The sequence below is a fragment of the Lissotriton helveticus genome, chromosome 5_1 (assembly GCF_964261635.1).
Source record: "Lissotriton helveticus chromosome 5_1, aLisHel1.1, whole genome shotgun sequence".
Taxonomy (NCBI): Eukaryota; Metazoa; Chordata; class Amphibia; order Caudata; family Salamandridae; genus Lissotriton; species Lissotriton helveticus.
This window is the reverse complement of record NC_136065.1, coordinates 73,754,909-73,776,841: the sequence shown is the minus strand read 5'-3', so window position 1 is coordinate 73,776,841 and position 21,933 is coordinate 73,754,909. Positions and strand designations below refer to the sequence as shown.

Below are 21,933 nucleotides of genomic sequence, written 5' to 3'. Positions count from 1 at the left end.
ACAAGTGGATAACAGTTAAATACAAAATAGAGGTTTGAGTGATAAAACTAGGGTGGCGCTCACTCATGCCCAGAAGTCTCACATGCAGTTCTACACCCCGAGGCAGATAATGCAGCAGTAATGGGAACAAGTAAAAAATATCATGACCTACATATCCTGCCGACCTAGGTCAAGCATCCTACGGCAGTCACTGTCGAGTCAGAACCCTGAGGATATGGGCCCCAGCCAGGCCCTGTCAACCATAAACAGACTGGTCTTTTCACCAATACGCATTAATCGCTCATTCTGCCGGCCCTGGGCCTTTCCCTTCCACCGCCCTATCCAGAGCCGCCTGGGGTAAAGGACGCCTGCCACCGCCGAGACCCAGACTCACTCTCGTCAGACGTACGGCAGCTAAACGCGACGCCTGCCGCGGAGAAAGAATGGCCCGCGCGGAAGACGCAGCCAATCAGACCTTCAGAATTATGCGCGTAGCACCAGGATTGGCTGATTTGTGTTCAACGGTCCAATCGTAGACCATCTTACAAATCAACGACACCTCCTACGTCCAACCACTCACCAAATATGTTCGGTCACGGCATTAGTTTTTATGCGACCCGGAAGTGCTAACGTTAAAGGCAAGCTAAAGGGCATCCGTTAAAAGATCAACAAAGGACAGCAGACATCGGATTGTGTTATTGAGATTGAGTCTGTGTAGGAAGCAGACAGGTAAGCATGTTTACACTTTTTTATTATAGTAAAGAGGTGTCTTCCGCCGATATTGGCAGTCTTGCCATGTACACTCCTGTGGACACCGACCCCACCAGGGCGGCTTTGATACGCAGTAATGTGCCAAAGATTTTTACTGTGCAACGACCAAAGGTTTATAGGCAGAGCTGCCGCCCCAGCAATACTTGCCAACTTGGGGACAAAGAAGAGGGAGTTTTACAAAACAGAAAGTAGTTTCCCCGTTGACTTTAAGTGGCGAGTTTTCTAAACGAGAGCTAGCTAAAATCAAACCATTTCGACAAAAACATGAGTCTTCTTCTTAAATGGGTGATTTACAGCTCTTCAGTGACTGCTCCATGCACCGAACACGCGGCCCCTTCCTCCACAGCCTTAAACAGTTCTTTAAACTCGGTGGGAGAGTGGGGGTGGTTTGTGCTGTGTAGGCAGAATGGAGAGCGATTTGCAGAGATTAGTGCGTGCTAGGCTGCTCCTTTCACAGAGTAGATTCAACCTTCAAGAAATCCAATGTGTATGCTTTCAGTTCTTGATTTCTTATGAATAACATACCGCAATTGAGGCCAAGTAATTCATTTACCTGCCTCACGGCGATTCACAGACAGACCCTGCACATAGCCTTGTAATTATTTCTAGTGGGAGGGGGAGTCCTAGGAGTGGCCCACAGGGACATGCTTGGAATGGGGAGACGGCTAACTCTGAATACTGCTAAGTGCATTCAGCAACCTACTGTTTTAAGGGGTACATTATATGCAGAATCGAACACTATTTTGCATTTACTCATCACACTTGATAACACATCACATAAGGATGGAGAGACTGAGGGGTTCACCAGTAATACGTGGGAGAGCCAGAAGACCGTGTTCCCTCTGGAATTTGGGTAACAAGATCTATTTCTTAATTCTGTTAGATGACACCGACCGTTAGTAGCACAATAGACTGTTACTGAGATGGGACTGTATTCCCTTTTCGAAATGATTGCATCGCGTCCCCGAGTGACCCATAAAATTAGTTTATACAAAGTTTACTCCTATTTTATTAAATTTTCCCTTTGGGCTCCTTTTTTAGGACTGTGCGCGGTGCCACTTAAAATCTGTCGTACATCTGACCCATAAACTTCTATAAATAATTGAGACAGATTTCTAAAACCCACTACTGAAGAACAACCCCACACTCACTACACTAATTAGTGGCCTTTAAAAAACAGGACACATCGTGCCTAGAGTATATAAGAAACTTCTCCCTAATCCATGTAAGACTCATATCCATAATGAACAAAAATGGGAAGTAGAACCAAATCACAGTAATCTCAAATTTGACTGGAAACGTATATACACTTCCACATTCACAAACAAAATGTCCCTGGCCATATCCCAAACCAAATACACGATTTTCAATAGAGCATACAGGGCCCAGGTTAAACTACACAAAGAAAACTTGTATAAGACCTCAAATGTAGGAATTGTGGGATATATGACAGAGACTAGGCTTACTTGCTCTTTTACTGCCCCATCCTCCAAAAGTACTGGGACAATATCTTTAATGACAGCCTGGATATTACTCCCACTCAGGAATTATCACGTATACTACTCGGTAAATTAGACTCACAACTAAAGTCTGTAGGTGATGGCTTATTAGACCTGATGCTGAAACTTGTATGCAAACTGATTCTCAATAATTGTAAACATTTCAATATAGTTTAATTTCATATGTGGAGAGAATAGGTCACATTTCTTGGAGAAGCAGATAATGTCTCATTGAAACTTTCCCTGTGGCATCCACCAGTCATATGTGGGATTTACTAGATGCCAACTATTTACACTTTGAACCACTGTAGATCCAAATGTGTTATGAAGATTGCACTCTTTGTTTTATTCGAGTTCTGTTTTATCTACTATCCTTATGTTGCTGCTTGATGTAATAAACTCAAAAATACTATTTGACCAGAAAAAACATGACTTTTTAAAGTAACAAACCCACTTAAATTCACAAGTTCTAGTTATCTGAAGCAACTAGAACTTAAGCCCAAAATTTATTATTTCCTGCACCCTCGCCGCACACAATGTTGTTATTAATGATGTCATTTCAGATGTATTTAGGGGATGTTATTAATGTAAACAAGGAGTACCACCAACATGGAATCGCCAATTCCTAATGGGGTGTGTGGTTAAACAAAAAGAGAGAAAGTTCTCCTTTTGTTAAAAAACCCCTCACTCACCACCTAGTGGTGACATGCTTCATCATCGGGGTCCACCCTAATGACCTAGCGTCATCAGGGTGTGCTGCAACACCTGATTACAGTGGAGCTGGTTGTGAGTGAGGGTGCGTGAAAGGAAAAAAGTAAGTGTGTTAAAAATTGTCCTGGTTTAACTTAGAAAATTTAGATTTTTCACAGCCTGCTGGGCAGAAAATCTGGATTTTATTAAAGACACGGAGGCTAATATTATGCAAATTGTCCTTTATTGCCACAGCTCAGCAGTAACAATGAAGAGAATAGAGAACTTATGAACATTCTAACAAAAGGTATATAGCACGTGAGCACACAGCCATCTTCCTTCTTTGTCCAATGCTGCGAAACAAAAGATAAGGTCAAGAATAATTCCAGACGCCAAACGTAACATCTTCATCTTCATAAAAATCAGGAGGTGAAATTCCTTATTCTGAAAGAAGAAGTAATATAAAGGTGTTAAAATATAACCCCATGGGAGGGGCGTAAAGAGGAGGGATAATATTAGCCTCCGTGTCTTTAATAAAATCCAGATTTTCTGCCCAGCAGGCTGTGAAAAATCTAAATTTTATGGCATGACACGGAGGCCAACATTATGCAAGTTCAAAGTGAATTGAGAACATTATCAATCACATTATTAATAGGTCTAAAGTAACATTTTTTAAACATAGTCTCATTAGACCAGTCTGCGGCTCTTAAAATATCTTGGAGCCCTCCACCAAGCATAAAAGCTTTAGAAGCTGAAGCACCTCTGAGAGAGTGAGCTCCAAAAATCGAAGTGTCAACACCACATTCACTCATCACTTCTTTCACCCATCTTGCGAGGGTAGGAGAGGAAACTGGTTTGTAAGGAGATCTATGGGAGATCAGGAGTTGTGTCTCAGAACCCCTCAAGTTAACAGTCCTTCTCTCATATTCTTTAAGACATTTAACAACACACAATCTTTCATTTTCAGGAAAGAAAGGATAGAAGATAGAAGAAGACATAGTTTTAGTCCTTTTTTTGAGATAGAAACAAACTCCTTCAGGTTGAAAGGCTCTGTTTGAAATGTCTAAGGCTTTAACGTCTGAAGTCCGTCTGAAGGAAACTAAACAAAGTAAAACAGTAATTTTATAAGAAATACGTTTGAGAGAAAGGGCATCGTTCTCTCCCCATGAAGAGATAAGATACAAGATGTTCCTCACGTCCCACAAGGCTGAATACTTAGGAGTTGGAGGGTTGAGAACACGCATGCTTCTCATAATTTTTTTGGTCAAGAGATTTTGACCAACAGAAACACCGTCGACTAAGGAGTGACCTGCAGCAATCGCTGATCTGTAAACGTTAACAGTTCTATAACTGAGGCCAGAAGCGAAAAGTTCTGAGAGGAAATTAATCACTTGAACTAAATCAACTGAAACGGGATCGTGATGTCGTTGAAAACACCAGCGAACCCATTTGTCCCATGCCAATCGATATGCCTTCCTTGTCCCAGGAGCCCAGGATTCGGATATGAGTCGGAAAGCATTGTGCGAAAGGCCAGGGATCTGCCATTGTCGCCTGAAATCTTCCAGGCCGTCATTACCAAGATGCCTCGTTCTAGGAGGGGGTGAGGTTCGTCCTGAGGGCCCAGGAGAAGGCGATTGAAAGACGGGATCAGTATTGGGAAGTCTATTGCCATCTCCAAGATGAGGGGAAACCATGCCTGAGACCTCCAGAGGGGGGCTACGACTATCATACTCTGAAGGTATCTGCGAGCGTGTAGGAGGAGGCGCGGGAGCATTACAAATGGCGGGAAGGCATATGGCTTTAAGTTTTGCCAATTCTGGAGGAAGGCATCCACTCCAGACGCCTGAGGGTCCGGCCTCCAGCTGAAATATTTCGTTAACTGGGTGTTCAGCCTGTCTGCAAATAGGTCTGTCCCGAAGGGACCCCATTGTTCCTGAATGCTCAAGAAAATCTTTCTGTTCAGTCTCCAATTGCTGGAATCCTTGAAATTCCTGGAGAACCAGTCTGCCACACCATTGCTCAAACCGGGAATGTGTTCTGCCGTGACTGACAGTCCCTTGTTCAGGCAATAATCCCAGAAAAACTTCGCTATTTCTGTCAGACCTTTCGAATGCGGTCCCCCTAGTTTGTTCACGTACCTCACTGCAGAGACATTGTCCATGCGAAGCATTATAGAGCACCTCATAGTACTCTGTGTAAAGCTTCGAATTGCGAAGGAACCAGCTAAAAGTTCCAGGCAGTTGATGTGCATGCTCTTCTCCTCGTGAGTCCAGCGCCCTCCTGTCGACAGGTTGGCGCACGTTGCCCCCCAACCTTCTAGGCTCGCATCCGACTCTATTATCATGTCTGGGGATTCGCCGAAGATCGCTTTCCCGTTCCATGCTTCCGCATTTTTCAGCCACCAAGAGAGTTCTTCCCTGGAGTCTACGTCCAGAGTGGTTAATTGAGTGTAGGATTGTGACGCCCTCAGAGTCTTCGCTTTGAGTCTCTGAAGAGCCCTGTAATGAAGAGGGCCGGGGAAGATCGCTTGAATGGTCGAAGAAAGGAGACCTAGGATTCTCGCTAAAAGTCTTAAGGGAAATGAATCTAGTGAGAGAATCTTTTTTAGCTCTTTCCTGAGTTTCTTTATCTTTTCCTTGGGTAATTTTAACTCTCCTGAGAGCGTGTTCACCATGAAACCCAGGAACTGTGTCTCCTGAGAAGGAACAATGCAAGATTTCTTTGTATTTATGACAAATCCCAGATATTCTAGGAGCCGGATGGTAAGATCCGTGTGACGAGAAATGGTCGACTTGGTCTGAGCCATAATGAGGATATCGTCTAGGTAGATTATGAGCCTCACACCCCGTTCCCTTAACCAAGCTACCACTGGGCGTAATACTTTGGTGAAACACCAAGGGGCTGAGGATAGGCCGAAAGGGAGACTGGAAAACTCCCAGAGTTTTCCCTCCCAAGTGAACTGCAGGAATTTCCTGTGAGGGGGCCAAATAGGGATGGTCAGGTAAGCGTCCTTTAGATCCAGGCGTGTCAGCCAGTCGCCCTTCCTTAATATGTCTCTGAGTAGGTGAATTCCCTCCATTTTGAAATGGTGGTAGGACACCCATCCATTTAAGCTTTTTAAATTTATCACAGGTCTCTGGGTTTTGTCCTTTTTTTCCACTAGGAAAATATTGCTTATGAAGCCTTTTCGAGTGCTTCTTCTTATCGCCCCTTTTTCGAGGAGGTCTTGAACCTCTTGAGAGACAAGTTTCTCCTGATCTTGAGAGAAAACAATCTGTCGTGGGTGTTTTAACTGAAAGGGAATGCCCTGAAAGTCTATTTTGTACCCTCTTACAGTTTGTAAAACCCATGGGTCCTGAGTAATTAGATTCCAATTGCCAGAGAAAAGGGCTAGTCTGCCGCCCACCTTTACAGGGGTATCTAAATGGTCTTGCATTATAGTTACCTGTTGAGAAGGTCTTGTTTCTTCTATCGCCACGGGTAAATCTTCCTCGGCCGTGTTGTCTCTGCGGGTAGAAGGGTTGATTCCCATAGAATGAAGATTGTTGATATCTTCCTCCTCGTCCGAAAAAGGGTCTTGAAGATGATTGTGTACGGCCGGGGAATCGACCCCGCATTCTCCCGGCCCGTCCAAAAATTCTGTCCTGGAAGACCTTTTTAATCTCGCGTTGGGATTTCTGGATTGAACTAAAGGCTCCCACGTATTTGGCCATGTCACGAATGAACTCTTCTCCAAAGAGAAGTCCTTGTGAGCTAGGTCCCGCCTCCTTATTAGCTAACTCAATGAGTTTGGGGTCAATTTTCAGGAGCATACTCTTCCTTCGCTCGTTAGATATAGCGGTATTGGCATTGCCCAAAAGGCAGATTGACCTTTGGACCCATTCTCGTAATTCTTTGGGGTCAACGGGAATACCTCCCACGTAAGCATTCTCCGCCAGTTCAAATATTTTGGTCAAGGGACCAGTAATGTCTAGAAGGCGGTCTTGGCATGACCTTAGCCCCTTGTCCAGGCCTTTTCTTGGGTCTTTTGCCCCTTTTGCTATAAATGCAACCACCTTTGGGTCTAGTTCGGGAGTGAAGGTGATTTTATCTGGGAGTGCGGGTCGAGGGCATTCCGACCTTAGTCTTGCTCTGACTTCTTTTGGGATTTCCCTTCTTAACCAAAAGGATATATAGTCTGCGACGTGTTGGGATGGTATCCATTCTGGAGAAAGTGGATGTTTAATTAGTAAAGGGTCAAACATATTATCTCCAAACGGGTCAGTAATACCCATCTTAGATCCTGATGCCTTGTTTGCCTCCTCCGAGTCTCCCATTGACTCGTTTTCCCGGACCTCAATGTCCGAATCAAAGGAAGAAGAGCAGGAGAGTTCTATCTCCGCGTCGTGGTGTTCGTCGTTATCAATTTGAATAGGGAAGTCAGGACCTATCTCTTGTCCTTCTGTGGTGTCCGAGACACCGTTCTGGTCTCCGCCCTGATGGCGAGTTTGAGCCGGTTTAGATGATGCCTTATGTTTCTTAGGCGGCAGGGAAGATTGTACTCCTGCGGCTCTTTTCTTTGGGGCCTTAGCCGCCCCTTCTTTAGCGCCTAAGGAGCGAGCGCCACTAGTAGAGGGCCATGCCTCAGTAAGCATTTCAAAATTTTTATTGATTGTATCCATAAACTTTTTGTTAATGGTCTCATTGAACGAGCTCATGGCTTTATCCATGGCTTTAGCGACCATTGATTCTAGTTTTGAATCCATTGAGGCATCAGGATTAGTAGACATTCCTTAATTAATGCAGGTTGAGCAGTTAACAAACGGTCCTACCTCTAGTGCCTTTGGTTCTACGTCGAGTAAGTCTCATTAATTGTCCACTTTTTTTTTTTTTTTTTTTTTTTGTTTGTTTTTTTTTTGTTAATAATGGTTCGTAATAGGGGAAGCAGGTGTAGATAAGCAGGGTCGCGACGAAAAATTTTATGGCATGACACGGAGGCCAACATTATGCAAATTCTCCTTTATTGCCACAGCTCAGCAGTAACAATGAAGAGAATAGAGAACTTATGAACATTCTAACAAAAGGTATATAGCACGTGAGCACACAGCCATCTTCCTTCTTTGTTGCTGCTGCTCACTCAGATAAGTACTCCCTTTATTCGTGCTTACTGATACCTATATTCTGTTAAGCTGTTGGCATATTTGGGTCCACTTGACCCTACTATGCGCTTGTGAGCTTTTACTATTGAGTGCCTGAATTGTGAGCTTTTGTTATTGAGTGCCTGAATTATACTATGCTCTTGGTCTGTATGTACCCTTATATCATCTCTTAGGGCTCCGCCTGCCCTACCGAGCCTGTATTTTCCCTTCCTGACTCGTCACCTTTGGCACTGCCTGCTACCCCCTCCTCGTAGCGTTTCTTTCTCACTGGAGCGTAGACCCTGCTTCAGCGCCTCAGCGCTCGCGCTCGCGTCTTTTGAACGCGAACGCTTGCCGAGTCTCCTCCTGGACCTGCCCGCCGCCTGCCCGCCGCCCGACAGCCTTTAACAGCCTTCCCCCGCCTTACCTGCTCTCTCGAGGCTGGATATTTGGGATTGTGATCCCCGATCCATTCTTGGAAAAATAAGATTTTATTTGTAAGCAACTGGACAATGTTAAAATCAAAGTGGCGAGATATAGTGAGGGTAATTATGAGCCCATGTATCTCTATGTGTTTTCTGGTCTACATGTTTCAACCATAAAGGTGTAGGTTCACCAGGTTTTCTTCAGGACCGATGACCCTGAGAGTGGATGGTGTGCGTCCCCTAAAAGGCGCACCCGGTCCTACTCTCTGGGACCACAAAGGTGGCAAAAAATGTGCCTGTGGTATGGGCTTGAACCCCAGTGGGTAAGCCTGGAAAATCAAAATACCTGTAAAGGAAAATGAAGACTAATGTCAGATATTGGTCTTTTACAAGCCTGTTACGTAGTGCAGTGTCTCACATTCGTGTCTGCATGCTGTTGATCCCATTAGGAAAGGTACCTTTTGCTAACATTGCAAAAGTACTGCTTCTCAGTGTGATGATGTGGAAGTGCCTTGGCCATAATTTATGCGATAGATTGTTTTCCATTTTGGAAAAGGTGATGGACAGAGTTTCTGAATGATGCAGAATACTCTTACCAAGTCAATAGATCATGGTTTTAATCCATCACTGTTTTTTAGCTCACTGCACCATCCCAGCTCAGAACCTGGCTATATGCAAATTAGTCTGTTCCTGTCCCAGTGCATGATGGGAACAGGGCAAACCAAACTACCAAGCCAATTCTTATACTGGGAAGGAAACAAGCTTCCGGGGACCGGTTTCTGGCATCACAGCCTTCTTCGGCCCGGCTCGCTTGAATCCTGATGGTGCAATGAGCAAGGGACTCAAAGGAAAAGGAAGACTAATGTCAGATATTGGTCTTTTACAAGCCTGTTACGTAGTGCAGTGTCTCACATTCGTGTCTGCATGCTGTTGATCCCATTAGGAAAGGTACATTTTGCTAACATTGCAAAAGTACTGCTTCTCAGTGTGATGATGTGGAAGTGCCTTGGCCATAATTTATGCAATAGATTGTTTTCCACAACTTGCACGCATAGTAAGTTCTACGTGCGTCAATATCTATTCAACTCACGCGCATATCATACACTTTATGTGGCGTGATAATGTCTCGCATTCGTATTGTGCGGGCAAGGTTATTTTAAACGTGCATGAACTGCCATACTCGACATGCTCAACTCATTCCGGACTCACATACATAAAACATTTAAGACACACAAGGAGTTGGTTTCAAGCTTACTCTTATTAGGGTATTTGGATACCTCATAGGGCGGGGAGAGGTTATCCTCATTGCAAAACGTATTCTGAAAAAGAGGTAGGTTGAAAGTTTCATGAATAACGAGTGGATGAAAAGCGACTGGAGAATATGGCTGAAAAAACGGAGCCAAGCGCAAAAGTATGTGCGGCCCGTTAGTCTAGTTGTGGCGGTTACTTACAGTTTTGTTGCGAGGTGACTGGCCGTATACCTACTGCCGTCCTCCGCCCTGTTACAGTGTGGCCGGGGGCTTGGGGACCGGGATGTAGGCAATCTGCTTCCGCATTGGGCGGAGTTGTGTGCCGGTCACGTGGGGCGGCACTGGAAACGTCAGAAGGGAGACCTCCTGAACGGTGGCTGCAGAGGCCCAATAGCGCACTGCTATGGAAGGGTTCGATTCCCAGTCGGGGAGCCGGCGGGGGGATGAGAATACCAATTACGGGTTACATTGAACAAGACCCGTCTGGACCCAATACTCAACGACTCCTATATGAAAAAGAACAACGCTGGGTCTACAGAATGTCGACCCACAAAACAGGGCTCAATGATAATATTCCGTGGCATTCAGTACTCAAATAACACTAGAGCTAAGCCTTCATAATCACCTTAGCCACTGCACAGGACAGGTTGCCTTATTGGGAAGCATCTCCGTCTGTACAGTCCCAAATGCACAGCACCGTCTGCCACAAGCATAATTCCCCCCCCCCCCCCCTCTTTGCAGCTCCTGACCATGGAACACCGTGCTGTGTACTGCCCGATCATCACCTACTGGTAATGACGGCCCATCCATAACATAATTCACCTGATCTCCAATTTCTGCTGAGATCATTGAGTACACCCATACTCTTATTCCCATTAATTGGTTTATAACTCCCTTTTTTCACACTCTAGGGTTCATAACATTTGAACCTTGTGGTTAGCATAATTATGCCATCACTTTAATTAATTGGTATTCTCAATACCCGCTCCCGACTGGGAATCGAACCCTTCCATAGCAGTGCGCTATTGGGCCTCTGCAGCCACCGTTCAGGAGGTCTCCCTTCTGACGTTTCCAGTGCCGCCCCACGTGACCGGCACACAACTCCGCCCAATGCGGAAGCAGGTTGCCTACATCCCGGTCCCCGAGCCCCCGGCCACACTGTAACAGGGCGGAGGACGGCAGTAGGTATACGGCCAGTCACCTCGCAACAAAACTGTAAGTAACCGCCACAACTAGACTAACGGGCCGCACATACTTTTGCGCTTGGCTCCGTTTTTTCAGCCATATTCTCCAGTCGCTTTTCATCCACTCGTTATTCATGAAACTTTCAACCTACCTCTGTTTCAGAATACGTTTTGCAATAAGGATAACCTCTCCCCGCCCTATGAGGTATCCAAATACCCTAATAAGAGTAAGCTTGAAACCAACTCCTTGTGTGTCTTAAATGTTTTATGTATGTGAGTCCGGAATGAGTTGAGCATGTCGAGTATGGCAGTTCATGCACGTTTAAAATAACCTTGCCCGCACAATACGATTGCGAGACATTATCACGCCACATAAATTGTATGATATGCGCGTGAGTTGAATAGATATTGACGCACGTAGAACTTACTATGAGTGCAAGTTGTGGAAAACAATCTATTGCATAAATTATGGCCAAGGCACTTCCACATCATCACACTGAGAAGCAGTACTTTTGCAATGTTAGCAAAAGGTACCTTTCCTAATGGGATCAACAGCATGCAGACACGAATGTGAGACACTGCACTACGTAACAGGCTTGTAAAAGACCAATATCTGACATTAGTCTTCCTTTTCCTTTACAGGTATTTTGATTTTTCAGGCTTACCCACTGGGGTTCAAGCCCATACCACAGGCACATTTTTTGCCACCTTTGTGGTCCCAGAGAGTAGGACCGGGTGCGCCTTTTTGGGGACGCACACCATCCACTCTCAGGGTCATCGGTCCTGAAGAAAACCTGGTGAACCTACACCTTTATGGTTGAAACATGTAGACCAGAAAACACATAGAGATACATGGGCTCATAATTACCCTCACTATATCTCGCCACTTTGATTTTAACATTGTCCAGTTGCTTACAAATAAAATCTTATTTTTCTAAGTTAAACCAGGACAATTTTTAACACACTTACTTTTTTCCTTTCACGCACCCTCACTCGCAACCAGCTCCACTGTAATCAGGTGTTGCAGCACACCCTGATGACGCTAGGTCATTAGGGTGGACCCCGATGATGAAGCATGTCACCACTAGGTGGTGAGTGAGGGTTTTTTTAACAAAAGGAGAACTTTCTCTCTTTTTGTTTAACCACGCACCCCATTAGGAATTGGCGATTCCATGTTGTTGGTACTCCTTGTTTGTTTTCTAATGATACACCCAGGGGTATAGGAGTATTCCCCCGTTCACCCTAGTGAACTAAAAACCTTGCTCTCCCCATTGTTTTTCATGTTATTAATGTAGTCATTGAACATGTCATAAGTGATGTAATATGATGGTACAAGCAGTGTAGCATGTCGATTGAATTTCTACGTTTAAAAAAAATGTAAATAATATATAATTCCGAACGTTTCTTTAATTTGTGTTTTTTTTTCAACGAATTTCTCTTTTGGTAATGAAAAGTAGGATGTCCACTGCAGCCAGGTCCTGTGTCCAATCCCTGTGGAGACCGTAGCCCCTTTTTTCAGTTGTGTTGTAAAGTGTTCTATGTAAAGGAGCTGCTCTCCACCTTAATCTTGGGAACTACCCAAAGTAAACCACATCCTTTTGTGCATAATTTATTAGACAGGGTAAGGCTGTAGGGGTATATATCCCAAAGTTATAGCCTTGCCTCCGCATTAGTCAAATGTATTTAGCCGTCTCTGGTGAGAGGATCCTTCCTATTTCCTCAGAAGAAAGCACGATACAAAGTGCACAGGAACTAGATTTCTAAAGCAGTGATTGTTACCATTTTGACTTCTGTGGATCATCACTTAATTATTACTGGGAACCCCCATAGAATCATTATTGAAATCCAGGGATCCCCGCTGAGTCATTACTGGAAGCTGGGGACCCCCACCAAAGCATTTTGGATGATTTGAACCCCGAAACAGTACATAAAAGAAAATACAGAAACAAGCATTCATCAAACATGTTTATACACAAATGCTGAAGTATTTTATTTCATTCACAAACAAGTCAATTTTTTTTAAATATTTTAATTGGATATTTTCTAAATGTAATCGAGGCCACTCATAGCCCATATATATTTTGTTTGATGCACTTGCACTGCTTCCACGAATCAATCTGAGGAAAGTAACTGAATTTTTAGCCCCTGATTTCTAATTCCTTCGCATTTACAGAACATTTAACATTTTTCAGCTTTACATTTTGCTGCTTTATGTATGTACACTTTAATAAATCTTGAGATTTTTTAATTTTCAAACAAGTCGCGGACCCTCTGAGTAGGCCTTGCGAACCCTCAGGGGTCCCCGACCCCAGGTTAAAAACCACTGTTCTGAAGTATAACTTGGAATACGTGTTCAAAAAATGTAATGTTTGTTGTCAAACATGACTTAGTTTTGAGAATACATCAGTATCCCTTAATAGTTCTCCAATTGTGAATTAAAAACTATTCTGCTTTCCAAGCATTCAGGAATACAAGTAGTAAGGCTCTTGCGGCAGCAACATCGTTTATTTATTATCTTGCTATGATGCTGTGAAACATGACGAAAGTTATACTCAGTAATTCAAAATGGCTGCCATCCTTTCCAGACAACTTGCGAGTTCAAGGATTCATTGCAAATGGAGTTTTGTTGAAGATCGACATTGCATTGTGTGTTCTCCAGACGTCAAGCCTCGCCATTCTGTTCCCTCTTGTCATCCTTATCTTTCTTGAAATTAGCCTAATGCGAGCTGGTGTGAAGTATTACGCCTGCTGAGCTCTGAAAGCGGAGCCATGAATCCTGACAGTGCTCCTCCCAAAGGCCACCATCTATGTGGTGGAGCTACTGGGTTGTCAGGAATTTCCACATACAATTAAAATGACAGACCAAAGTGGTGGCACGGAGGCTGAGGGTGACTGAATTAATGCACGAAAATGGGTCTGGGGGGGAGGGGAGGAGATGATCTACTGGAGAGAGCTTGGGCCCTGCTTTCTCCCCATGGTCTTTCCAAACGTGCCTTTCTCTCTCTTTTTTTTATTTTTTTTTGTTCTATACCTTTGTCCCCTCCCAAACACTCCTCCTATGAGGGATGGCGGCCGCCGTCCCTAGAGCGGTGCCCCGCTAACCGATTGCTGCTGATATTTATATTATACACACACCACAGGGTTACATCGATAACATGTAATTAGATACGCACTGCTGTTATCTCCTTATTGATAAAGCAAGAGAGAGTATGAACATGGATAGATTGTATTGTCTGTATTGCTTTGTTGTGCCTTGATATGTGCCGCTTGTAGCCATTTGGTGGTGTGTGTAACCCGAATGCCACAAGGATTGCCGAGGACAGACTCTAACTCCCGACTTGCCTGGTCCTGATTGCCGTACCGGAGGAGATTGGCCGAATTGTACGGAGGGTGCGGAACTGCGAGTCCCAGAGGCCTGTGCGCCTAGTCCGCCTGGCGCACCTGTGACTCTTCCCGCCCCCCACCTCTCTCACATAACGTTACTCCCACTTCCGCGCACGCGGGACGGCGCGCGGGGCGAAGCCCTGGCCAAGGGCGGGCCCGGTTTTTTCCCCGGTCAAGACCGAACCGGGCCAACCCTCCTGATTTTGTCATTGGATTATATTTATTAACTTTGTATACCATGGCTGAACGCGAACTGAGGAGTAAGTCTTCGACAGCCGGAGGGTCAATCGTGAGAGGTATGTAAAAAATTTTAGTCAGAGCTAATACCCTAATTGACACCGAAATTTCTGTTCTAGAAAAATGCTTGTCACAGGAAATTACAGCAAATAAAAGATCTTCCTTGGGAACTATTGCTTACGCCAAAACGCCAGATAGGAATCTGGATACTGTCTCTGCAGTGCCCTGTATGGCTGGGCAAGATATTATTCCTGAAGGGGATGAGCATGTTTTGCAGGACTTGGACATTCTAGTTAATGAAATTTTGCCTGAAATAAATGTAACCCTTGATAATAATGTAATTACATCCTCCGACCCTGGGGTCACCATTAATAGTACTGTGACACAAGGGGTCAAAGAAGGGGCTATTCCGAAAAGGAAGCCGGCTTATAACAAGAAAGATGGAAGCAAAGCTAAATTAACAAAGTTACAACATGATAGTAATTCACCATCCAGGCCAACGGTGGGGCGAAAAGTTTCTACAAAAGGGTCAGTTGTTCTAACTACACCCCCTCCTGTTACTCAGTCTTGTAATGCCCTGTCAATTGAAAGCTTGGGAGTGGTATTCAAATCTATCTTATTCCCCCTAGAAGCTAAAATCGAGCAAATTGAACTTAGATTGGCAAATATTGAGAAGGCTACATCTGCTTTATTAGCGAACACTAGTATGACCATCAAGCCGGGTGTAGCCTTAAATCCTGCATGCCAAACTGGGGGGACCTCCCCCTTAGTAGATGGAGGGGCACCTTTTTTTAATTGTAGACCTCCTGGTCTACTAGGCCCTAACCCTGTGAACCATATACCTGACCCTCTGCCTGGGGGTAGTAATAACCAGGGGAATATTGATGACTGTCACCTGGCACCGTCTGTGCCAGCAAAAGAGTGCAGAGTTAATAGACCACGCTTACCAGACCTCCCACCGGAAGCTAACAGCTTTATGGTGGTCCTGGCGGGAGCCCCTGTTTTAGAAGAGGGGGAAGAAGAAACTTTTAGCTCACTAAAAAACAAGGTGGCTAAATTGGAATAGACCCTTGGCGGCTCATCTACATAATGAAATCCTCATGGTAAGAAGGGTGCCCTGGTTGGGTAAGACAGTTAAGACCATAAACGGGGATTGTATAACAGTTAACTTTAGAGACCCCAGAACTGTCTCCCATATCTGTGCTGGTTTTAATAGATCATTTGACTCCACTATCCAGACTCTACCATTGTCCTTCTTTTTTCCACCTAACCGTATGTCCTACGGAAGAGGAAGGGATGACTGGATAAGGGTCGAGCGGAGGGGAAGAAATAGAAGATTTGAAGCAAGACCTGTCCCTATGCCTTTAAGCACTCCCTTTTGCGACTATAATCGCTTTGGCTGTCTTGATGCAGTAGACTGACTACCCCCTGCTGTCCAGTTATCACCAATGCGGGGAACTTCTGATATGAGCAAAGAAATATTGTCTGGAAGTGTCGAGCCTCTTGAAAATGACCTTGTGGAGCATTTGCAAGCGGTTGTTCTCCTTCCGGGTATAATTCATCCGCTGGTCCCCACCACTACCAACTCTCTAGAGTACTTGCCAGCGGCTGTAGTTCAACCGGGTATAACCCACCCGTTGGTCTTCACCACTGCCAACTCTGAGGAGCACTTGCCAGTTAATATAGTATCACAGGGGACCCCCCCCCGTTCCCCTAAGTGAGCCCCTGGTTACGGAGGATGTTCTTTGCGGATCCGGGTACAAACTAGTGAGCTGGAATATCGCCGGATGGCGACAAAAGGAAGAGGCTCTTGGATGGAGGGAGTCTGTTATTAATTATGACATATTCTGCCCCCAAGAGACGTGGTCTACGGTCGAGATATACTTCGATGGTTATGTGTCCTACAATTGTCTAGCGCAAGAAACAAACATGGGCAGGGCAAAAGGTGGGTTGGTGATCCTATTGTCTGTTAATTTCCCGGTTCGAGTGAGATCCCATACCACCATCGGATTTCATTCACAAGTACTATGGTTGGAGCAATGTGGGGGTCGAGATGTTCTGCTAATTAATCATTATAACAACGTGTTTGATTCCTCTTGCTCCAGTGTAGTTAACGAACTGGAGAGTGCTGTTGCGAAAATTGGTAGGGCTATCCATTCCCCATTTGACATTATTTGGGGAGGGGATTTTAACATTTGTACTTGCTCCTTCTCGTTTACAAATGCATGTGGTTTCGATGGGGCAAATAGGGAGGACCGGGCTCACTTTGTTCACACCCCATATGGTGAGTCCCTCAATACGCTAATGCTTAAATTAGATCTGTTAATCCACCAGACAGCAGACGATAGTGAGGGCAATATTGTCCCGACTTTCGTAGGGAGGAATTCAGCTTCTGTTATTGATTATCTGTTGGTTGCTACTAATATTAGCTCCCTTTGTGCCATACCGGAAATAGTCGATCTAGGCTTTAGTGATCATAATGGCATTACTATCAGGGCTCCACAAATCCACTCGCCCGCTCGCATTTGCGAGGGAGAATGGATGAGGACGAGCTATTTTTAGGTCCTACTCTCCCTTTCTGGCGAGTAGGAAATCAAACTAACTTTTGTCTTCTGTCTTTAAAAACAGAGCAAAAGTGACAAGATAACACGATTTAAAGGCATTTTTATTGCTCACAAAGGAAAGGAGCAATAAACATGCCTTTAAATCTTGTTATCTTGTCACTTTAGCTCAGTTTTCAGAGACGGAGGTCAAGTGGGTTGGAGTCAGGTCGAGGGGATTTTCCATGGTACTAGACCTGCAGGACTAGTACCATTTTTCGGATTTGTCGAGCGTCTTTGCTGACCACAATCTGGGGGAGGAAGGCACCAGTTATCCGAGAGACCGTTGTCGAAATAGTACCCTGGAGACAAAATGGTACCAGGATCAAATGGTGCGGGGATAACTCAGAAAAGTTGCTGAGCAAAATTGTGGTAGCTAGCTTCCAAGAGTTGCAAGGTTGCCTAGATGTTAATGCAGCTGCATCATGTACTGTTGCTGAATTTGAGAAACTAAATGATATTATTAAAAGGACTTTAACCATCACTAATGCCAATAATAAGAGGGCGACCGTAGGCTAGTTTGATAGGGCTTGCACGTAGTCCCTACAAGAGTTAAAGAAAGCTCTCTCAAATCGACCTAGGCACAGGGAAGCTGTTAAATTTCTTAGGGTAACCTATAATCACCACTTGAACCGTAGAAAGCAGGATTTAAGGGAGGAGGCTTGGGATAATCTTTCAAAAGCGGCGGAGTTGTGGGACAGTCAGCTGTTTTGGTACACTGTTAATAGCCCTTTCCTCCAGGAGGAGGAATTCCCTGTATTATCTGCCCAGGTCAGCGAGGAAAGTTGGGTTTTGTACTTCACCGGTATTTTCGACCCAGGCGGGGAAGATTCTATACGTCCTGGGGCAGTAGCCACAGGCCCAAAGTTACCCCTCAACATTACAATGCTAGAGGTAGATAACGCTATTCGGAATAGTAAGGGAGGGAAGGCCACAGGACCAGATGGGGTCCCGGTTGACCTGTATAAAACGGATCTATTGCTATGGGCCCCCTTCTGACACAGGTCTTTAACGCGTCAGTCAAGGAAAGCACTCCATCCACATGGGGTGAGTCCATAATTATACCAATCTATAAGAAGGGAGATAGAGGTGAGGCCAAGAACTACCGCCCTATCTCCCTCCTTGACTCATCCCTAAAAATGAGTAGGGTGCTTCTATTGCGCTTGGAAGAGTGGGCAGAGGATAACGGTATCTTTGCGGAATCCCAATTTGGGTTCCGCAAGGGCCTTGGCACGATCGAGCAGTGCATCAATTTAGATTTAATTCTTGGTAAATACACCAGAGCCAAGCAGGGCTCCCTATTCCTCTGCTTCGCGGATCTTACCAGCGCTTTTGATCTGGTGGATCATGCTTTATTGTGGTCCACATTACTTGATTTGGGCGCCCCTGCTGCAATTATCTATATTCTGGCTAGATTATACAATAAGCTATCGGCCCAGATTCGATTGGGCCAAGCGGGGGAATGTACCAATAAGATTAAGGTCAAATCGGGGATGAGGCAAGGCTGTGTCCTTGCCCCGCTGCTTTTCTCCCTTTTTATAAATGCCATGGTCTCCGAGCTGAAACTGGTCAATGCTGACGCACCGCTTGTTGAGGGCCAAGCGATCCCTGTACTGCTATACACAGATGACACTGTTCTATTATCTAGAACACCAGTCGGTCTGCAGCGCTTAATGAATAGTTTTTTTGATTTTATAAAGGGGAGGAAATTAAAAATGAATAACTAAACTTTTATTATGGCATGTGGGAAGAAGGTGAAAAAGTTAAGATCATTTCAGTTCAAGGATCAAAAAATTGAAGTGGTAGATACATTCTGCTACCTAGGAATTACTTTTAGTAGCAGTGGTTCTTGGGCACCAGAGATACTTAATATTAAGGCTAAGATGGGCAAGGGGGCCTCAGGAGTTTTTAAATTTGCCTCTAAAATAGGAAGTCGCCGTACACTTGATATGTTAAATGTTTACCGACATAGATGTGCTCCAGTGGCACTCTATAGCTCGGGTGTCTGGGGACATTGTCAACATGGGATCTGCAAGTGGCCGAAAATGACTTCTCAAAGAGGCTTCTTTGCCTCCCAACTTCGGCTTCAAATTAGTTGGTTCACCAAGAGGTCGGTTTGGAATACTTGACTGATTTAATAGGATTGAGACCTCTAATGGCCTGGAGATCTATCTGGGCTAAGGATGAAACCGGCTTTCCTAGGAGAATGATTGCCTCCGCCTGGATAAATTTAGTCAGATCCCATGGCTTAAATATGTTTTAACATCATATAGAGATGTGTTTGATCTGGACGTTTTTGTGGATCCAGGATGCGCCATTAATATTCCCGAACAGGAGCTCAAACATGTCTATTTGAGGGTCAAAGCAAAATTGCGTAGTGAAGTAAGCCGCCAGTTTGTAACACATTTATTTTACCATTCAAATAACTTGGCAGGCTATGGCTTCTCGAAGTACTTAAAAGTGGTCACTAAGCAATCTCACTAGTATGCCCTTACAAGATTAAGATTAGGCATTGTCCATAAGCTGGTGGCTTTCCCCCTGATGAAAAAGCACACGTCAACCCCCTGCCCATGTGACGGAACTTCCAAACAGAGCATGGTGCACTTTTTTCTTATCTGCCCCCTGTACTTGTATCTTCGTATTGCTTATCTTAAACCCCTTTTTAAGAAATACTCTGTGTCTACTGTTGAAACTGCTATGAGGTTTTTATTTGCACTTGATGTACCGGATGTCTGTTTTTTTACTGCGACTTTCATCTTGAAATACGTGTCCGCTAGGAAAAGTATGGAATTTATAACCTAACTGTGAATGTACCCCTTCTCGTAAATGTAGCTGCTAATGCCGATCTGTTATTCCCCCCCCTTGTTGTGATCGTACCGAATTTTCTTTTTTAAAAACTTTTTTAACTGTTACGTATGTAATTTTCTGTGTGCTTTTATGATTGTTTGTTTTTTAAATGATCGAATAAAGCTTTGAAACGAAACGACCAAAACATTAACCAACTCGGGGCATGAAGTTTAGAAGCTGGTTCCCATGATCACCCTCATGATCAGAACAATAAGCAAATTAGTGGAATTATTTTCTAACAATTCTCGTGTCTAGGATCTTTTATACCTCATTTTCACTTTCAGCTTTAACCTGAACTAGCCCAAGCGCTGAAGGAAAACACTTTTTTGCCAAACAAGATGTCATCGGATGCATGAAATAATGGATGAAGTTTCATAACCTGAGGCAATTTCAATCGTACAATAACTGGATTCTCAATCTGCTCAATAGGAAATGGGACAACGTATTTTTGTTGAAAATTAGATTTGGGCCAACACATTTTGGTTGAAACACAGATTTTGTTTTCAAAGAACACATTTTTGCGGAGTAACCATACTTTTCTCACCTATTGCATATTTAGATACTGGGGTTCTCTTGGTATTGGCATATAATTTATAACTAGCTTTAACCCTTTCCCAAGTTTCCGGTGCTGAATATTGTGCTTCCCTTAACTCTATTAACCCATTCCGCGCTAATGACAAAGCCAGCTCGTCATGGGCGTTACCTGCGCTACGCGGATGACGAGCTGGCTTTGTCATAAACAAGCCATTTTTCAAATTCCAGCGCACAGCGGGAAAACGCGGTAGGGGTTAAGTGTTCCTGTACCGAAGGAACTGGCATGGATACGGATAGAACAAGTGGTCAAATATTTAAACAAAAAGTGATATTCCAGTAGGCTAATGTTCAATAGTTTTGTAAGTTAACTCTGCTAACTAGGTTATTACTCCAATCCTTGTAGCAAGACTTGACATCTCAATTACTGTTTAATACATTGGTTTAATCTTTTAGCCCGTCTAATAGTCTGAAAGTGTTAACTGGTAATGTAACGGACTTCCATAGCCAATTCTTCAATTTAGGAAGATCAAAATCATGAGACAAGTGTAGATGCGAGCCAGTGATCAATACTTGTGCAATAACATGTCCCTGAATAAGGTGTTTTATGAAAGCCTGTGCAAACTCTCTTGAAGTAGGTAATGCTTGAACAGTGGCACAGTATATTTATTGTCTTGCTTTGAAAGACGAGGGAACTCCTACTTAATATTTCAAAATGACCGCCACCCTTTTCAGAGAACATGCAAGTTCAAGGATTCATGGAAAACTTGGTGTAGTTGTAGGGCATTGCAACATAATGCGTTCTTCAGAGACGTTATGCCTGTTGTCAAGTGGTGCTAGTTATAAAATAACTAGTTATAGTCAGTCAGTCAAATCCCCTTTAGTCGGTTACTAAAACCATAAAAGTACACAACAAACATCATATACAACAACATAAAAACATATGCAAAAATCAGTGTAAGATAATCTTGGGGACCGTAGTAAAATTTTATCTCCCACTTAAATCATTAAAAACAAAGTTCAGCTTTTAGATTTGATCACTTAAAAAATCTATACAAATGTCTTTGAGAATTCTCTGGAGCACAAGAGGCAATCTGACTTTAAAGCACTTTTTCACATTTTCCAAAATAAAGTACTCCTTGATTAAAACAACTTTCATTTAATACATAGTCCATCGTGATAATAAAAAGCTGCAGCGTTACTTGGCATGATAGGCCTTCTTTTCCTTTCCCCAACAGCAGCAACTAAAATATTAGCAATATAGAAAATCCCCCATGTGTTATTCAGCATCTGTAAATACACTAATGCTGGCCGTACCTGAATAATGCCTTTACCCCATAAAATAGGCATTAAAAACTTTCTACGAATTTCCTGAAAGTGGTCACAAAACATGATAAAGTGCAAGGTGTCTTGGGAGGG

General features: G+C 43.9%; 1 long non-coding RNA gene across 1 annotated transcript in view; it reads left to right on the top strand.

The window, feature by feature from the left end:
- The first annotated feature begins 572 nt into the window (after positions 1-572).
- LOC144752970 (uncharacterized) overlaps positions 573-21,933 on the top strand; it is a 104,322-nt gene continuing 82,961 nt past the window's right edge. The window contains exon 1 of the long non-coding RNA XR_013594159.1: positions 573-708. This is a non-coding gene — a long non-coding RNA (uncharacterized LOC144752970). The remainder of the gene's footprint in view (positions 709-21,933) is intronic.